The following is an 18,250-nucleotide window of genomic DNA, read 5'->3' on the forward strand; positions in this document are numbered from 1 at the left end:
AGCAGTGTCAGTGGTGGCCAGTGGCAATCACTGACTGCCTGCAGATGCCACCAGCAGTGTCGGCAACAAGGAGGGGGCAGAAGGGTGGTGAATGGCAACTTCCTGCAGGTACTGCTGACTGTGTCGGTGGTGCCTTTTCATAGGGGGTGCATGTACACCTGTGTGCACCCTCTAAGCATCACCAGTGGATCCTTCCACCAAACATATTGTTATCTAAAACCAGATTCTGAGTTAGAGCCATGGCATACATTAAAATTATGAATTGATTAAAGTGTGAATTGCACCATAAATTACAACATTATAAATTGGGATGCCCATGTAGTCAAAGCAAAGCACACTAGGCACACAAGTGTCCCACATGGATTGTGGAACATTTCTGTGGTTGGGTTGCATGATGCCTTAAACTGAACCTGTGGCGTGCATGTCAGACCTGGGGCCTGCCCCATGCTGATCCAACTCTCAGCTGAGTGTCTGGATCACCTTGGAGCAGTCCCATGTCTAGAACTATGCGTAGCTGGGCTGGACATGAGTGTTTAAAACCTGGGGCTGGGAACTTGGTTTAGGGAGGCACTACCCAGACTGTCTCCACATCTCCAGCTATAAAACACCATGTGTACAGTCCAACTGGGATACATGCATGTTGTTTAGACCTGGGGCTGTCCTGTGCTGATCTTGATTATTCATCTGAGGATCAGGATTGGGCTGATTAGGCCAAGACAAAGCCACCTCCTAGACATGGGACAACTGCATCCCAGGACTTGTGCAATTTGCATCTGATTAATTTTATTTTATTTGATTAAAACACTATATGGTCTGCCATGCATATATGCATAAAATTCTTCAGATCCAAATCACGCTTTTAGTTTAACATCTGATAGTGGCTTCAAATTGAACTATTTACGACCTTAAAAAAACTATGCTTTTTGCCATCTAATTTTTCACAATTATTTATAATATAAAAAGAATAACATTTTAAAATTCTATATATTCCCAATAGAGGTAGGAGCATACACATTTGGTATGATTTGTGGCTGAAGCTGTTTTGCTTAAACATTTTCTCTAACACTGCAGGGTTCCTCAAGGTATTGCATTTGCTGCATTTTGAGATAATGGGTAGGTGTTTAAAATATGAAAGTTAAAACCATTCAAGACATAAATCTCAAAGTACTTGATGCACTATAGCAAATGTTCACTGTAAAGGGGAAAATATTCTCTTTTTCACAAAAGCACACAGCTGAAAGAGAAATAAATAGAGGAGGAAGCATTCAGTTACATATTTTATAATTTATGGGTAATCTGTGTGGAAAACCACATAAAAATAACTTTGCACAACAAAGAGTGAATCAGGCTATGTATATGTGAGAAGGATAAGATACAGAAATAAATTTATAGTCATTGCTGTGCTGTCAAAATGAGGAACAAGAATACTGCAACTAGATAAGTGTTATCTTGACCAAAGCCATCAGAAAATAGAGTGATGAATTACAGTTTCAAAAAGCCTATAGATAATTCAGTGTTCACAGTTTATTTAAAAGGAGCAATATTTAACTCTTTTTTTTAAGCTGTATGAAGGACCTAAGTTTTTAGCTATTTTCGGAGGCTGACCTCTGGTTTGGAGTTAAGTGCAACCAATGCTTCTGATAAGAGAAGCTCTCTGTTGGTATTACATGGGTTCTTCCACATAGTTCCAACTGAGGAAATGGGAGGCATTATTCCCATCAACATCTATCAGGAAACTTAATCCTGTGCAATCAGATGTAGGTCCAACTTGAATACTATGTAGACTGACTAAGAGTGCCTGGCAACTCTCAAGAATTGATCCCCGAGCCACACAGCTCACATGCTCTATAGCAGACTTCCTGTTGTTTAATTCTGTTCAGCAATTCATAAATATAGAAATCTATATAAATGTATTTTAACACAATCTATTTATATCTGCATTTATTTTAAAACAAGGGACAGATGCATGATGTAAGCACTGCTGTTAATGGCTTCAGTCTAGGATAAATGCTAATAGACAATGGTAGAAGTTAGTGGTATGACTTGCACATCTGATTCCATTCCAGGGTAGCCATTTACTGTCAATAATGAAGCTATTACAAGCTGTCCCACCTGTTGGCATAGTGCTGTAGCTAAGTGGTATGGTAGATAAGTAGCAAAGTACCATAGCCTGCTGGATAGCTGATAATCTGTCCATTTAGGATTTCAGTGCTTTTTTATATCACTTTACAAAAGTGATACAAATTGCACGGTGTAAATGTATCACATGTCCAGGCCCAGAGATGCACTTGTACAGTTATTCTAACTCTTGTTCAGTACTCCTACTTTCATACTACTAAAAATAGACTAATTGGTACAGTAACCACAGTAAGTGAATTTCAGCCCTGTATAAAAAGAGAGAGCACAATGCCCCTGCTATACTTAACCTGTAGTCTGAGGATATAAATTGTGTGGAGGTCTTGTGCTGAGCTTGTCTGCACAGCTGAATTTCACCTATTGTTAGTAGATTTTGGTAGAATGAGTTCAAAGTACACCTTTCCTCACTGCATAGGGCTTATTCTGGAGCAATTTGCATTATTTATATCAGAATCACTGAGCCTGGGAATTAAAAAGTTCAGAAGAGCATATAGGGCAAGTGACTTAAGGATAACTTGATCTAAACTGTAGTAGCAGCAGAAGCTCATTGGAGTGAAAAGGACAAATTCACTTTTTGTAACAAATCATTTGAATTAGATTAGAAATACCAAAAAAAAAAAAAACAAAAAACACAGAAATCCTCATTCATAGATATACACATACATACATAAAATGGCACAAATATTACTTTAAGATTCATAAAGAAGAAGTTTCATGTAATAAGGATGACCTTATTTTCACTGTCAACATGCATACAGTGTTTACTGTTTTAGCAATATTGAAATATGCATTGAATTATCTATAAAATCCTTTTTCTACAGTAATTACATCCCAAAGAATTACATTCTAGTAAGATAAATGTTATGCATTTGATTTGCAAATGTTTGATTTGTTTGCAATATGCTTTTTTCCTAAGGTGACTTGTAAAGCTGTAAATACAAGAGAAATTATTATTTAAAAAGATTTATAGACTGAGATGTGTAGGAAGAGAAATCTTTGCTTTGTGAAGTATTCATGAACAATAAAATTAACCACATCATATATATCAGTCACCCAAATTAAGTTACAGTTTCTACTAAATGAGTATTTTACCATACGACAGACTTGGTCAGACAATCCTTCTGGAAGGAAAGTTAAAATAAGCAGTGCATTTGGTGATTGAATGCCAGTGAATTAAGATGCGAGTTCAGAGAGCTGTGTTAATTTTAAATATAAATTTTACATATTTTAAAATTTCAATTAATGCATTAAAGTTAAAAACAAAATGTCAAATGACCTGATTTTGTGAAGTGTAGAAAGTTTTGGTTGTTATTGGTTCTGGATACTATGCATCTGAAAAACAACAAAATCAGGCCATATATGGTTGGGGAGGAGGGCATGAAAACAAGAAATTAAATTTAATACAATTTTGAGATTTTTTAAAAACAGTTTGCATTCTGAATAAGAATACAAATGAGATATTTCAAAGCTTTTTGTGAGGGAGAGAAGAGAGAGAGTGCCAACTACCTATTCCAACTGAGGGAGGAGCTCTCCACTGGGCAATAGAAGTTACAATATTTGCATCCATCAACTATTCAATGCAACTGATTACTGTTTGTTAGGGTGACAATATTTGGATCTTGGGGAGCATTGGATTTACAGCTGAATAAAGGCTTTAATATGTGACTTCAGCAAAGCTGTTCACCACAAGGCAGAATGATATATTAAAAGTAACATTGTAAGACGCTTAAGCAAGCATTTTCCTAACAATGGAGTAGTACGGTAAAGGTATACAGCTCATTATATAAGGCTAACAAGATGCAGCCCACCAGCTATTGTCAGGAGATAAAGCAGAAGCAAGACCTTACATATGAAGATGAAATCAGCAAGAAACCACAGTTCACTGGCAAAAGTTGAATTCGTGGCCTTGAGCATGCATGATTAGGGGGGAAAAAAAGCATGTAAATGAATGAAATACATAGGCAATTTAATGTTAATGAAATAAACAGAAGTGGAGCTTGAGATAGGAGATATTGGGGGGGGGGTGGCAAAGGTGGAGTAAATGGTAATGAGCATGAACCAAAGTGTATAAAATGTGAAAAGAACTAACGTTCACTGCAGGTCCCCACTTTGTTGGTTTTTTGAGGCCTTTGCCCAAAGCTGTCTCCATTCTGAATAAAGCTGTTGCAAGCAATGTGTGCTGGTGTTTGCTCCCTGCTTGCTCTGGCAACTGAGCAACGGGATGCATGAGCAATTGGATCATTGTCTCCCTAGCTGTTGGGTGCTACATGGAGTTGGGGTCTAACACTGTTGATGAAAAGGATCTGGAATTTAAATAGCAGAGTGATATAGAAAAAATAAGATATTTTTCCATTTCTTTGTCATCTTTGCCATTCAGTATAAAGTGGACTTCACACCGAAGACTTAAAACATTATTTCTTTCATCAGCTGACATAAGTGTAAGGCTAGCATTAGCTGAACTGCTGTAACATCATAGATCCACTTGCCATGGCCTATGGTATTGAACACTACTAAGGTGTATGTTCACTTTAATTTTGAGAACATTTCAAATGTACTATTATAAAACAAAAACACTATAATTAAATTTGTCTGCATTTATATTTTAAGAAAAATAGAGAGCAAAATTTGTCCTAATAACACCAGGAACCTAGTTTGGCATGGGAAAGCTGAATGAGTAATAAATTAGTAAAGTAAACACACTTTAATGAGACATTAGTAAAGTAAACAGACTTTACTAATTTTTTACTTGTTCTTTTTTTTGGGGGGGGGGGTACAAAGTTCTTTAGGTAACACTTATCTGCTAATTGTAGCAAATTTTTAATTATGACTTTAAAAGCAGAGTCTGTGGCTTCTGTCATTCAGGAGGTTAGACCAGATCTTCATATGGGGTTCTTCAGGCCTTAACATCTGTTTATCAAGATTCACACTACTTTAAAATCACTGTAAAATATTTTCTGTATTATGAGAATTTAATACTTTGTGCAAACTGAAGAAATAACTTGCAATCAGTAAGAAGATGTTTGCATGGAATTCTTAAACCAATCAACTTTATCTGTAAGCCAAATAATAAGTGGAAATACATACCACTTCATGCCTTACAACAATTTAATAAATATGACAACTACTACAATGGCTCATTAGCAATCTGATAATGTCATTTAAAGAAATCTGAAAATATTTGGGGGAGCAGCTTGATAGATGTAACATAATAATCTCTGAAGAAAGTAAGAACATATGGTATGCTTTCATCAGCTAACCCCAGGGGACTGCACCAAAATCTCCTTCTTACAACTATATGACATTGGAAGGAGAAATAGGAGGAAAGATGTACAAAATAAAATAAAAGTGGAACACACAAAACAGCAAATAGCAGCTGGATCACAGAATTAAACTAGTAAAAAAAATAAATAAAAATATTTAGGATATTCAAAGATGAGAAGAACAATTTTTTCCTCTGGTTTTCTAAATTTTTTAGCTTTGCAATACTGTTAAAATGTTTAAAATTCTATTTGTTGATGTTCCAAACAAATATTGTCTATTGGGAGACCTCAAGGGCAAATAAGACAATTAGTTGATGAAGTAAATTTAAGTTAAAGGAATTAGCTCAACTGCCGTAGCATCATAGATGCAAAAAGCTACCTACTAAGTCCACTTGCCATGGCCTATGGTATTGAATACCAATGACGTGCATGTTCATTTTAATTTTGAGTACATCAAAATTATTCTGTGGATAGAGTTAAAAATCTAGATTGCCAAATATTTATTTTGTTTAGCCTATGCCTAGATAACCAAATATTTGTGTTTTGCCCTGGCCTCTACCTGTCAGTTTTTGTAATTTAACAACAACAAGAATCATAATAGTTTTGAAATGTAAACAAGTTTCTGTCAATCAGCCTTCTATTCTGTGCCAGGCCAAGCAAAATATCATACAAAATAACTGCAGTTGTGTCTCTAATATTTGTCTTAAGCATTGCATGCTGTCACAGAGTGGGGCCTAGGAGCAGCCGTGATCCCACTAGCACCCCCTGCTGTGCCAATTAGGTGATCCAGCACCCTCTTACTTGCCCGACATGTCTTGTTGGTATATGGTTCTAGAAGGGAGGCTGCCTCTTGTCACCCTGGACACCGTGCTATGCTTACACTATCCCCCGTTCCGTGTGGAATGACCTGGTGCACCCCAGCCTTATTAGCTATGCGTGCCTCCTACCTCCCCTTTAGCATGCCCCAAGCCTCGCAGCTCTTCCAGACGTTATCAGGTCCTTTTGTTTTCTGCACCCTGCCCGGCGCCCCTGGGCTTGTCACGCACCCGGCGCCCCTCTATCCATTAGCCCTCTCAGGCTTACTGACAGTACTCTTCCCAGTTGGGCTCAGGTGGCCTGAGCCTTACCTGGCCCCTTTGGAGTCCCCACCACTGTGGAGCCCCTCTGGGACCCTTTCCAGTCCGTGCCCGCTCCTGGGGCTTCTCTCTGTACACGTGCCCGCTCCTGGGGCTTCTCTCTGTACACGTGCCCGCTCCTGGGGCTTCTCTCTGTACACGTGCCCGCTCCTGGGGCTTCTCTCTGTACAGACTTTGTCCTATCGGGCCAGTCTCTTTGTGCTTAAGCACTCCTAGCCCTCACCAGGCTTCTCAATAAGCTTATACCCTTTTCAGGGCTTCTCAAGTCCTTCTCACGGTTGGGGCTCAGATGGCCGTAGCTGTGCCTAGCCCCCTAGACCACCATCAGGGTCTTTCACCATACTTGGGCTTCTCCGCTTATCGCCCCACAGGGCTGGGGGTCAACACCCCTCAACACTGCAACACAGCGGCGCGAACAGCTCTGCCTGCCTGGCACCACTCACTGTACCCCACAGGACACCAGGAACCCCCAGATTACTGGGGAGCTCCCATGAGGTCTCCTCACACCCCTACAGCCTCACCTGGTCCTCCGGTACGTAGCAATAACAAACAAGAAACATAAAGCCATGAGCCAACTGGCTATAACTGAAAATAAGCCTCCTGGCTAGAACTTAAGTGCTGCACCCTTATGGCCACTATGTCCCACCTTTAAGCTTCCCAGTCAGGGTTCTCTCCCCCTTACCATGATGCAACCGCCTGGGTGACCAGGCTGCACCGCTCGCCTCTGCTTTGCTTGGCTCTACTGCAGAGCTCTTGCATCTCCAGTTGTCAGCAGGGAACTGCTAGCTAGGCTTTGGCCTGGGCTGTTTATAAAGGCCTGGCCCTGCTCCCTTCTGGTCACCTGACCAGCACGGTTGCCCCAGCAACCATCACCTGAGCTGCCCTTGTGATTGACAGCTGCCCTTATTCCTGCCTAGGAACAGGGCACCTCAGTGCCCCTGTGACACATGCCTATGCCTTTCCTTATGAATGTTGAAGAGTGTTGTATGATAAAAGAAAAAATGTGTCACAACAGATGAGTGTGAACGTTTATGAAATACAGGAGCATATAAATAAGAGAATTTCACCTGTATCCAATATTTTGTCATAAATTTGAAGTAGGCTTGTCAGATTTCCAGTTAACTTGTGTCCACAATGGGCATAATTCCCCTTTATTTAGCATGTGTTATGCTGTTTTACTTTCACTGATATCAGTTATTTGCACAAATATAAGTGAAAGGAACAATGGACCCAATGATATTTTTGGTTAGTGGTGGCAAAACTCACCTTTTGAACTGCGCCCTTTGCATGTGGGCTCTGTTGCAGGTCAGTCCCACATGCAACTGCTTATACCACTACATTATACCAGCTGCTACCAGCTCCAAAGGGCTAATACAGCAGCTGGAAATTGCTGGATTTTATAAATGTAGTGGTTATGGACTGGCAGCATGGAAACATTTTGCATCTCTGTCTAAACTCCATGTGGCTAATTGTGGCACTTCTACAGTCAGATTCTACCAATAGGTGGTGCAAGAAATTGCCGAACATCCAGTCCATTGTTCCTCCATAATTCCTGATGATTGCCTTCACATCCTCCCTTCCACCTCCTCTCCCATCTCTAATATATGTGTACATACACACACATGCACATGCACATATACACACACTTTCTGCAAGGAAAGAGAGTTTATATGTGTACATTTGTGAGAAATAGACATTTTGAAGCAGTTTACCGTGTCAGTATAACTAAATAGCATGATCAGAGTGTAAAGAGCTGCTGTGATGCTACATGGAAAACTGCCTACTTTCAAACAAATTACTTTATCTCTTCTGGGTCTTTTGCTTTCTTTACACCATTCATTTCCTTGAAGCCAGATCTTATTTCTTTTAAAAATTAATCTGAAATCATTTGACTTTAATAGTCAGTTCTGATATTTGCTATATTTCCTAATTCTAAGATCCCTCCCATTTAACATGGGGGGAAAAACCCCTCATCCTAGAATTGGGGGGCGGGGGGCAAGCAGCTGCTATGGTTTGGACCCCGGCCCCTATCTGGGGTCTGGCCATAACCACGCTAATGTCTGTCCCCTGCCTTTGGATCCTGTCATCTCTCCTCTGCAGCCTCTTCCTCTCCTCCCCCCGCCCCAGCCTGTTCCCCTGCCTACCCCTCTCCTTCCTCCACCTTTACCTTTGCTCTGTGTAGGCAACCTCTATCTACACTGTAGTCTGGACCACTGAGCACAGCCCTAGCTCAGCCCATAGCATGGGCACAGAGCCCACATGGTCCTCCATGGGCTGGGCTGGGCTTCTCTTCAGTGGCCCAGGCACAGAAAAAGGCAGGGAGGGGAGAGCAGAGGCTGTGGGGTTCGGGGGGAGAGGAAAAGCAGAGGTGACAGGGGAGAGGGGAGGAGGAGCACGGGCTGGGGGGGAAAGGGAGGTGGGAAAAGAGGGATGGAATAGAGATGGGGCAAAGTGGGAAATGGGGGAACAGAGGCCACAAGAGTGGTAGGAAGGGGAGCAGATAGGGAAATAGAGGCTTAAGGCTGCAGGGGGGCAGGCAGAGGGCAGAGGTGGCAGGGCGCAGGCGCAGGCAAAAGCAAAGGCAAGCTGTTTGACCTTCCCACCCCACCTGGCCCCCTGCAGCAGCAGGAAAAGCATGAATTAAAGATAAACCTTCAATAATTAGATTATCTACATGGAAAATTATAAGAAATGTATAATTTTCCATGTATAAAATCTAATTATTGATGGGCCATCGAAAATTCAGGAGCATCTTAAATTTGAGTAAATATAGTAATTTTATGTACCATGTCTGGGGATGGTAAAGTTAAAAAATTTTGGCTAAAGTTTGAATATTCTGAGTTCCTCTCCATCTCTCATCACTCATATCCCTGATTCTTATTTGCCACTCCAACAGTATCTTACAAACAGAATGGGGTTAGGTTTGAGAGGAATACAATAGGCTATAAACTTGTTCACATGCCCACTACTTTGCTCTGATATGGTAATACCCTGTTTGCACTGAGTGAACTTCTTTCAAAATTTAAAGCAACATGAATCTTGTCCCACATAGCAGTGTTGATCATGTGTAATTTCTCTCTTCATTTTTCTCTCTGAGTTGAATAGATCCTATGTGAATAGGAGGAGAAATTATATGTACTATACACACTACCGTATGTGCAATATGAATTTCCAAAAGGGCTGCTGAAAGTAGGAGGAGAATTCAAATGCCTCCTTGATGCAGACAGTAAGTAGACACAGGATGTATGAGGTATTTTGGGGCTCACAACACAGAGCAACACAATAATTTCTGAACTTCAAAAGATTTAAAATAATTCTTTGATTATTAGGAGAGGATTTCTTGGACACCTCTTGGGCAAGATGATGGGGAAAGGAATAGAATAATAAAAAAAACTAATTGGTGAAGAATATTTTATGGGAAGATTAGAGATGTAAAGTGACTTAATGTTTCATATAAAAGAGAGCCTTAGATTAATGAGTAATGAATATACATAGGAACAGAGAGAACACAGAAAGCCCACAGAGGATTTTGAAAATACAGTTTGATCTTGTACTTGTTAATTCTGTGGCAAAGCTACTATTGACTTCGGTAGTAGAGGCTCAGGCATCAGGAGAGCAATTGCAGAAGGAGATACCATTGTTTTGATAAATTTATTAAGAACCCAGGCTTCCATTCTGCAGACTCAGATAGCATCAAGGAATGTGAACTTGCATTTTTGTGGTGTAGCTGCAATTTAATTGTGGGTATAGCTTGAACCAGCTCTTGGATATTGTTAGTACCAATTGGTGGCATATTTTTTACAGGCGTAACTCACACCTGTAGACAAGGAGGATTGGTTTTAAAAATGCCATTTTGAAAAAACTAATTTACAGTGTTTAATTTTGAAAACCTCTTATAGTTCATGGAAATTATTACAACATGATGCATTTTAAAATAATTTTTTTCTTATAATATCATAGCTAAGTACTGCAGTTAAATGAGTAACACTAGTTCCATAAAAATATAACACATAGCATGGCATGGTGTTAATATGGTGTGCTACCACATGAGTCAACTGGCACATAATGAAAGGCAACATAATTCAGCATTTTGGGGACAGACACGCATATAGTACATTGTAAGGCAGCATTCTGATGGAATAATTCATGATGCAACACCACTTCTGACCCTAAAAGGAATTGGTTTCTCACTGGGAGTAATTATTGTATAGGTTACAATACTAAAAAATGAACTAGCAAACAAACAAAAAGTTGGAAGAGTAGGGGAATTAAATTGGCATACCTATAAAAAACATATGCAGCTACTAAACACAAAGTTTTTCTTCAGAGACCCATTATGTACTGGATTTGGTAACAAATTTAGTTTTTAAAATATAATCACTTAGAGCCTTTACTGGATTATAGATTTTTTGTTTCATTATAAATTAATACATTTAATTCTGGTTCCCTCATTTATTAGGATTTTCAAAGTTTTTATTACTGTCCAACATCTAATTAATGTTAGTGAACATTAGAATTTCTAAGTAAGCTCCCTCTTGCTCTGTGGTATCATAGGGCTTAAGGGTCTATAACCACCTTAACTACAGCCTTCTGTCTCCTCTTATCTCCTTCCACCTTCAACATCTTGCCCTGCCCCTTCCCAATTAGTTTTTATATGATCTTCCCATCATTCCCTTGAGGTCTGATACCTTGCACCTCAGCTTCCAAAATCTGCTTCACATGCCTTCTCTTACCAGATCTTACAGTATCTCCTGTCCATTTCTTTCTCTCTGCTCCTATCTTGCAGACATCAGGTCTTTTATAAGGCCACAAGCTATGTCTTTCCCCCCATGCTCTGTTTCTTGTACTGCACCAACTATTTTCATTAGCCTTTGTCAGGGTCCAGGATTCACATCCATAAAAAGTATTAGACCCCAACTCCATGTGGCGCTCAACAACTAGGGAGACGACGGTCCATTTACTCATGGAGCCTGTTACTCATTAGCCAGATTAGAGCAGGGAGCAAACACCAGCACACATTGCTTGCAACAGCTTTATTCAGAATGGAGACGGCTTCAGGTAAGCTCTCTCACCATAAGAGATGAGGAGCAGCCATGAACAATAGTTTTTTTCCATATTTATACACTTTGGCTTATACTCATTAACATTTACCCTATCTTGTTCCACCTCTGGTTCTACCCATCTTCCCATCTCAAGCTCCACCTCTGTTTACTGTTTGCTTCATCAGCATGAAATTGCTTATGCATTTCATTCATTTACATGCCTTTTTGCTATGAGCGCATGTCTAAGACCTTGACTCCTTTTCTTTGGTCACTGGGCAAACTTTGACTGAAACCCGGAAGCTTCTGGAGGCTTCTTCACCAATCACCATTCACCTTTTTGCATATGTTCATCTTGGATTCTGTTACCAATTACGTGTTGATTTTCACATTCCAGTCTGTTTTTCTGTTTTGGGTTGTACCATCTTCTTTTTTGGGGCCCTTCATCTTATCTCGTTCCTTGCTGTAGCTAGTTCACAGCAGACAGACTCACACAGATTCACTTGCTGCTTTTTCAAGAAAAATGGTTGACACAGTTAAGATGGTTACTTAGCATAAGCAAATGGCTGGTTTAGATATCATTCTGCCTTGTGGTCAGCAGCTCTGCTAAGCCATAAGTCATGCCTTTATTCAGCTGCAAATCCAGTGCTTCCTAATAATCCAAATTATGGTCACCCTAACAAAAAGGATTAAACAGATTAAATAATTGTACTATAAAGTGGATTTTAAGGTTTCTTCAGATTTTCTTTGATGTCATTATTTTATCCAGGCTCAATGAGTATATATTAGCACTGTAAACTCATAGAAAATAATACCAAAATCATTTCCACCTTAAAAACAAAATGCACAAGGAAATTGCATTATATTATAGCCTGTTGGTACCACACATGGAATCATCTAGATATCAATTAACACTTTGCTATGGGGTTCTGTTGTACTTATTAAATTATACCTTCATTGTATTAGCTCTGCTGTTAATTTGGATGAAGGTACAGAGCAAAGATAGATTAAATTTCTTTGAAAATATATCAGGGTAGATATTGAAGGTGATCAAATCCAGGGACAAAGAAAGGGAGTTAATCTGCATTAAGTATCATCTTTTCTATCACATAGTAGTTCCATTATTTAATATGATATTTCTATTATTTACATCAGCTTCTAAAGATACTGGGCCACATTTATTTGGAGTTTAACTGTGGGGAATAACTGTGGGGAAGTCTTCCTTACCAAGTGCCATTGAGCACTTACTGGAGTTTGTAATTTAATTTTTCAGAAGTTTTCATCTGTCTTAAAATATATCTATTCATCCATTCACCAACCTACACATGATTTTGTGTCTGTTCAGTTTTCTAATATCCACTGATGTCAATGAGAGTTTAAAATCTAGAATGTGCATTTAGTCTAGGGAAACCAACTGGACATATTTTTTCAAAGATCAGTTAACAATGCAAATATCATATTTCTTAAATACTTAAGTAATTATGAAAAATAAAACCTGGACTTCACTAATATTTGTAACTGCAATCAAATTATATTGTCTGATCAGTGACTGAGAAACCTATGAAAACTACTTTGGGTATCAAAAGATACACAAGTACTGCCTGCAGGTAAATTGTGTAAACATAGTGCAAAGACAAGCAGAGGTACTGAAAAGCAAACTAAACCACAAGGATGCAACTCAGATAGACTTCTAGCAAGAGACTGTATAGTTTATCTTCGAGATTTCCTATGGTAGGCAAAATCTCAAGAGTTGTAGGTTATCATGTCAGTATAAAAAGAAAATTGTTTGTATTATTGGCACAACTTCATATGTAGACTGGCAATGTGCTGGTATCAAAAGCCAGATTTTGACAATGCTAGTCCATCAAATGTGTCTGGAAGATGCTCAGGGATTCTCTTAAATGTTAATGCATATATATTTGTCACTTTGCTCAAAAGATCTCAGTAATACATTTTGTCCCTGAAGAAAGGCAGGTAGCATGGTACTCTCAATGTGACCCAGTTTTATTCCTTTTATATCAACAGGCATTTGCACCATTCTAACCCAGGCAGTATTGCAAAATATAAAATGTTTGGTGTTTGGTCCAAGTTAGGTTAACATCATTTTAATGGTTTTGCTGTTTTATGTATAACACAATGACACAAGTGTGTGCTGCCACAGGCTGCTTTTATGTGCCACAAAGGTTTACTTTGGTTTAATTCTCCGTACACTGAAGAGGTTGGTTTTTAAAAACACTACTTCAATTTAGGGAGAATTAAACTGAAGTAAACCCCTGTGGTGTGTACACAAGGGTCGGACCCGGGCCTTCCCTGCCTCTTTAGCAGTTGGGGAGGCAGGAAGGTGAACCTGCACAGCCCCTGAGTTGCACAGGGCCCAGTGCTTGCCTCTGTGGCTGTAAGTAGCAAACTAAAACACTTCAGAGGAGTTTTATTTTGCTACATCCCAAAGTCATTTCACATACAATACACCACTGTCAGTGTAAATCAGCATTTCCCAACCAGTGTGCCATCAGGCACATCCAAGTGTGCCATGGCATTTTGGGCTGGAACTATGCCCCCCACCTGCTGCTCTGGACATATACAGGTGGAGAGCATGGCTCCACCCAGGCAGGGGGCATGGATCCAACCCAAAATGCCATCCAGATGGCTGTGCACCAACCCTCCCCATTGGCATCTGGCTGGCCACGTGCTGTCTGGCTGGCCGTACACCACCCCACTCTCCCCCTGCTCCACCTCCAATGTGCCACAGAACTTTTTTAATTAGGTAAGTGTGCTATGGGGCAAAAAAGGTTAGCAAATACTGGTGTAAATAGCCACACCATTAAAGGACAATACGCCATTGGTGGTGTAAACAGCCACATGATTAAAGCGGTGCAAAAGGGTATTTAAGCCACCTTAAAGGCCAATTTTATGGTGTGTACAGAGGCCCATAATGCTCAGAATTTGTTTTTCTCTGTACACAGGATGCATGATCTACTATAATACCAAACCTGAATCTCTTTGGGAAAAAATCATATTCTAAAGGTTTTATTTTTTATAATTGAAAATAAACAAACACAGAATCATAGAAAGTTTGGGATAGAAAGGTACCTTAGGAGGTCATCTAGTCCAACCCCCTACTCAAAGCAGGACCATCCCCAACTAGATCATCTCAGCCAAAATTTTGTCTACCTGGGTTTTGAAAATCTCCTATATACCTCAATCAAACCTCAATATACAACATACAAGTGTCAGAATAAGAACAACCCAACAACTGGTTTAACAAGTCGACCAAAAATGGGGAAAAGAAGGAACAAGGCATATGGAAACAGGTATCATTGTAGCCTTACTCATCCTAGACAGAAGACTAAGGAATATCATACTCTCTTCCTTAAGGCTAGAGACAGAAATTACACACAAACCTGTATAAGTGATTGGGAACTGGTCTAAACCTGCAACAGAATAGAAGATTGGCACACATAAAATTGTGGAAACCAGTTTAAAATAGACCTGAATGCACATAGTATCAGATAGAATCAGCTTAGGTTAGACCAGTCTCTGAAACCTTAGCACCAGATACCCTCCCAACTCAGCTTTGGTCACGGTCCTCCAGCACCCCAGGATGCTATGCAGCTCTCTGCTAACCTTCCTTTGCAGGGAGGTTGGGTGGAACTTGGCTTGTGCTCCCTGCTTCAGTCCATTGCGTAGTTGGCCCCAGCTGGACCACACAGCCTCTCTCCCAAGCTCCCCAGCCAGCAAAGCAGGCAGGAGTGGGGGAGGGGGGGATGAACATGGTGACTTCCCCCCTCTGCTGAAGAATATGGCAGATCTCCCCTCTGCTGAGCCAAGATCCAGTTAAAAGAAGCCCTTGTGTTCATTTTCTCCCCCCCAACTCCTTCCTGCTGTGCTGGCTGGACCCAGCTTGTGAGGAGCCCAGCTGAGATGAGAGAAACCCCCTAAGGTGTGCAGCTCCCCGCATGTAGGCAGCCCTCGGCACAGGGATGGGGGACTCTTTCCCTCCTTGCCCCCCACAGGTCAGAAACTGCCAGAGGATGGAGCCGAGGAGATGGCCCCGCCATGCAGGAGGAATCACCCTTGGTGTGGGACTCCCCACAGCTGACCAGACCCTGGCTCAGGGGAAGCCCAGGCCAGCATGCCCCTTTATGGGCAGCTTCCAGCTTGGGGGTGCTGGCACTGGAATGGGGGGCTCCTTCCCCTCCCCTGCAGCTGACAGCAGAGGGTTGCAGCTGTGTACTGGGCAGCCAATCAGGGATGGCCCCTGCTCACCTGGACTCTACAATGGCCAGCAGGCTGGGTGGCATGCTTGAATGACCCCCAACCCCCACTTTCTGGCCTCACTAGTGCAGATTTCTATCTGTCTTGGCCAACCTTAGCCTGAATGTGAGTTACATTCAGCTTAGATAAACCTGTGAGAATTGGATCGATTCTGCTTCAGGCTTTTTGACTGTCTGTACTTAGCCTAAATGACCTTGGTCTCTGTGTTAAAGTGTAGGCTTCACAGAGCTTTTGCAGGTGGACAAGGGTTACAAAGTGGGTGAAGTTTTGGCATATCCCCTTCTCTCAGGCCTCCTGTCAGTATAGTGGAAAGACAGTCCAGGAAAAGTAATATGCTAGTATTTAAGGTCAGCAGAGAATTACTTCCCTCTAGAGTTAGAAACAAACCAATAAAGTAGTTATTGGTCTCTCACCATTGGTACTTTGATTTACTTCAGGAACAACATAACAGTTGCAAAAGGCAGTTTAAGTCAGAATCTAGCCTGATTAGTAATAGCCTAAAGGTATACCATATAAACAAATGACCAATTATAGTTGATCCTTAGACTCTATATAATTTTGAGTGCATTTGCCAATTATAAAATACAAGGATACTTTTTGAGTATATTCATCCCCACAGTCAGACAGAAGTTAAGCTTTTTCTCAGGTTCAGATAAGGGGTTCATTAACTTTCCTCTGATATCTCATTCTCCCCCTTTTGACACCTCTCCAGAAGTGCTTAAATACTAGAGGATAAAGGATTTTCTTTTGATATCTTCTCTCTGATCCACAATGAGTAACTTCTGCCCTGGCAGGATTTATGGGCTAGTTATGTAGTACGGAAAGTTTGACTGAAAAGGCAAACCTTTTGTGTGGGTATGTGATCCAAGATCAACCTCTAAGTCTCAAGAGGTTTGTCCATAATGATAATAAACCACTTCACTTGTAAGTTCTCTTTAAAATGCTCTAGTGAATTGTTTTGGCCTTTGAGAGAAAATTAGTTTTAGTTGTGATTTATAAATCATAACTAAATTGTTCTTTTCTGTTGATTAATGAGATGAGCTGCATGAACGACTATCTAATTTAGAGTGATCTATTTTTAAGATTTAAAGGAGTGCTTTCAATGTATCGGTGAGTAAATTTGTTCACAGTATGAGGTATTTATAATTACAGAAATATGTTCAAGAGCTGCTGCACCTTCATTAAGGATTCACCATGGCTGGCACCTACAAACAACTGTTCTGTGTTGAAACTTAATTTTACAAGGTCAGAGACTATTTGCCCAGGTTATGAAGAAAATTAATTGAAATTATTGGGGTGCCAATGATGTATAAATGACAGTATTGTACTGCTTGTTTACTTTCAAAGTCTAACTAGTTGAAGTTTTGGAGAGAAAGTAGATCGTGTATATTATCAGGTATTTTTGTCTGTTGCCCTATATTAATATACTAGCAAATTGCCCATCAAGAATGATGGTAGGGGAGGGGGCGAGCAGGGCACAGCGTGTTACTTTAAATTGCCAATTGCTCAAATCAGAGTGAGACCTTATAAAGGGGGATAAGGCAAAATGCTTTGTTTATTGATTACATGAAACAGATACATAAACTTGGACACAGCAGTCATACAAACGGACATACAGAAGCATGTATACAAAGAGACATACAGACAAAACCACTCCAGTAAGATGATATAGTTACCAGAAGAAGTTACTCAATGTTAGCACTGAATGGCAAGTCCAGCATTGAGGGTGATGAGCGGGGGTAAACAGATGCGCCTGTGCTCAGGGGGTTGCAAAGAGTGGATTCCCTATCTTGGCTTGTCTGCATCTCACTTTTATAGGGATTTCAAGTCTTTGTTTAGCATTTGAGTTTTTCCATGGTCAGTTTTTAATTAGAGGTTGTTTCTTATCCATCTTCTGCTTATTTCAACTTGAGGTCATTCCAGTAAAGTTGGTATCTCAGAGTTGGTATTTCAGTCTTGAAGCATTGTATGGTTCAAATGGCAGAATATGCAAAAGTCCTTCTTCTTGCTATCTTCTTTGCACCTGATCACAGATGAGTTCTTCAGCCAGCCATTCATCAATTAAATTAATTAGTTTACTGTCTAGTAACTTATACTTGGTGCCTTGTTGATCACATAATCAGTTAAACCTTCTTCTGTTTTCATGCAAATAGTTATGATTGTTTCACCATTCACCCTCTCACACAGACACTCATGTACACAGGGCATATGAAGTTCATTGACTCATGTTAAGCAGGGAACAAGCACAAAATAGAGTTTTAGTTGTTCATAAAAGACAAGAATAAAGCTAATACAATAATAGAGATTTATCAATTCAACACTATTATCATTTAAGCATAATAACTAATATGCAAAAATTAATACTACAAGAGCACCACCACCCACCACCCTGCGCTGCCTCCCA

This window comes from Crocodylus porosus, unplaced genomic scaffold, assembly GCF_001723895.1.
Source record: "Crocodylus porosus isolate Cpor-Errol unplaced genomic scaffold, CroPor_comp1, whole genome shotgun sequence".
NCBI lineage: Eukaryota > Metazoa > Chordata > Crocodylia > Crocodylidae > Crocodylus > Crocodylus porosus.